Genomic DNA, 3,633 nt, shown 5'->3' on the forward strand with positions numbered 1-3,633 from the left:
AATGTTCATTCATACAGGCGTTGGCACAAAGCCTTTGATAAATAGAAAAATATTTCGCATTCATATTTCCATTATTTTAAACTTTCAATGTGCAAGAATTGTAACAATTTTAACTTTTTTGGGGGGAGGAGAACGACTCTTGTCGGAAAGACTACAATCTCCCGCCATTTAATTATTCAAATCTTTTTCGCAGAATGTCCGAAATCGTTCACACCGCGATATGATGGTTGGGAAACACTGCGCAAAAAGGATTAACGCTCGAAAGCGCAATGATATTTCTTCCCATGCGTGCCGCAACATAAAGTGGTTAACAATAAAGCAATTCCCGCGCGGTCTTTAAGAACCTCTGCGAATTATGAATGCTCTGGTGAGCATTCAACGAACGAAATGCAGGTTTCATGTCCGCCGCGATATAAACACACGGAATAATTGATAAAATTTCGTGCCAAATAATGGATTATACCAACGATTCGTACCTGCGAAATTAATTTCCCGATTAATAAGCCGGTAATTTCTCACACAACTGTAGACTTCTTCCAAACAACATAAACAGTGAACAATAAATCAAATTTCATACTGAATTATAAAAATCCATTATGCTTCGCAAAAGCTGCTCTTTACGTCATTCAAATATCACATCGTCATAATAAAAGCTGAAAAGAAAAGGAAATATGATAATTTGAAAGTTCAATCTTTGGAACATTATAAACGTTTACAATTTTTGTAAATTATAATTATTTATAAATAAAAAATATAATTTTTCCTTCCGGCTTATCAAGCAAGAAACTGATCGAGTATGTTATCCATTCAAAGAATTTAAAAAAATTGATTTTCCATTTTTTTTTCATTAAAAAAAAATATTTTTTTGAATCTGAGGAAATATATAAACTCATATCTGGAAAAATATATAAATTTACATATAAACTTATATACAGCAAAGTTTAGGAACCTACTCTCACGAATTATGAATGCACTGATAAGAATTCAAGAGCTCGACACGGCGACCGACTGCTGTCTAGTCCATTTACGTGAAATATTTTCACATGGCTCGAAAAATGAGTATTATGCCTGGCGGTCGTGTGTTCCGCCGGATCAATTATGCTAGTCTCCCTTAACGCGCTGCTCGCTCGTTCTTACCGCAATGTACCGCCTCGCGAACGAATGTAACGGTGAGCAGCCGACAAGTGTGCATCCGAAGTGCAGACTGCAACGAACGAAAACTTCATGCCCGGCCTCGTCTATAGTTGATGGTACCCGGTGCGGTCGTGCTCGTGCACGCTGAATTAAATATCGAAAGATATATCCACCCCAGGCACTCCTATCTCTTTCTCCAAAACTGCTTCGAGAATGAACGACTTCCCCGGCTGAAGTTTTGAGGACTTATACATAAACTCGAGATAGTTTGAAAAATTTACGAAAATAGGGACAGACGGAATTAGTAATTTCATCGGATGAAGATTTATGGCAATCGATATATGTCTTTCCAAGATTATACTCGTACTTTACAATCTTTTGTTTTTATTTCTAAAGTTCTCTCGAATAATTTCCAAGTTTTGAAATTATCTTGGCACGCAAAAATATTAAAGCAGTGAAATGTAACCTTCTTTTTTAAGGATCATTTTCAAAGAGCTTTTCAGAAATAGGTAAAACGACTTCTCGAATTTCTTCAAATATAAAATAAAGTCATTTTTTTATAAAACGAAAATTTTCTCGAGATAAATTAAATTTTTCTTCTTTTTTTAATAACTAATTAATTTGATTAATTATTCGCAAGAGGATCATGCAAGATTGTTGAGGAAGAATTTTTGAGGGAGAATTTTTAAACAAATTCAGCTTTATCTTTCAAGGATTAAGTAATCGGATATTTTTTAGTTTCGTTCATTTTTTTTACCAATGCAAATTAATTTTAATCAGTTTAATAATAGCGGGCAGTATAATGTTAATTTGTTTGAATTTTGTTTGAAAATATTTTATTATATAAAGTCGCTTCTTCGATCAATTTATTATAATATCCTTCAAAAGACAATTGTTTTAAGTACATTAATGAGTTTTTCTAAAATTTATAATAAGTATATTTTAGAGATTATTATTAAAAAATATTAAAATATTCTTTGTTAAAAATAATCGTTACTTAAAAGAAAAAAGTGAATTGAGTAATCACTTTTCTTAACAATGAATGATATTTTTATATGTTTACGTTAAAAAATATATCACGGCTTAATAAGTTAAATTCAGTGCTTTAATAGAGTGATATTAAAGATTTAGTTCTCTAATAGAGAAATCTCATGTGTAGATACATATAGAATAAATTATATTCGTGTAAAAATCGTAGTTAGTCATCACACATTATATTCCGTCGTATACATGTATAGGTATGCCGAATCGATATCGAGTGTCATATATATAAACAATTAAGAGATCAATAGAGAGCATAAACATATAACTGACGTCAATTTTGGATCTAATATTTCTACTCTTACGCGAACAAGAACATCGAATTCGTGCCGGAAGTTCGCGATCACGAACGTAAAATTTCATTTTCGATTAACCCTTCAAGCATCAAGAAGGAAAGGAGAACACGTATAGTCTCGTCAATTTGCTTTCTCCCCTAAATCCCCTTCATAATTGTTACACTATTGAAACTTTGAAGTAATTTCAAATTATCGCCGGTCTTAATTCAAATATTGAATGCCGATACTTGTCAAACTTAAAAATATTTAATCCGTGAAATAGTTGAAATATTAAGAAAAAGGTAAACAACCACATTTATACAAGTACTAAATGGTCATTATTGATCCTTCGTTTTTACTTTTTAAATTAATATTATATTTTTCTTTGTACAAAAGATTACAATTCTCTAAAATTTTTTACTTTCCAATAATTATGTTCTTTATACTGATGAAATATTTAATTTTTTTATCACTTATAAACTGGCTTTCCATTTTCTAGTTAATTTGTAATTGTCTAAATTGTTGAAAAATACAGACATCCTCTCCATTTTAACTTATATTTATATTAGCGTCCCAATTTGTTAGATTAGCTCTTCGCTCTTAAATTGTTTCTATTTCATTATTTTTCTTTGTAATTTATATGTTTTTTCACTAATTTAATGTCTAAGACTGAAGAGAACTAAATAAACATTCTGTTTAATTTTTGTTACTTATGTTAAACAAAGCCTATAATATATTAATTATGTTATCATACTCGTCAATATGGTTTTATTATTATTATTTTAATTACTCAGCATAACACGAGCTGTTCTTAATATTAATTATATGTAATTATGGTTTAACTTCACTTAAGTTGATAATATATTGATAAAAAATATGTTTTTTAGCTGTAATTAATCAGTAAACTGTTGGTTTTATAGTGGTAATTTTAAAAGTTCCTCATTACAAAATTCATCAATTTAGTGATTAGCCATAATAGAAAAATGCAATTTTTACATTATTATCAGATTAAATTGAATCCCACACACACACACACACACACACACACACACACACACACACACACACACACACACACACACAACTACTAATAAAGAAAGTAAAAGTAAAGTAAAGTAACGTAATAATTTAATTTACTTTACGTTACGTTTAACGTTTAAACGTTTAAAACGGTTAAAAACGT

This window comes from Atta cephalotes (assembly GCF_000143395.1).
Source record: "Atta cephalotes unplaced genomic scaffold scaffold00025, whole genome shotgun sequence".
NCBI lineage: Eukaryota > Metazoa > Arthropoda > Insecta > Hymenoptera > Formicidae > Atta > Atta cephalotes.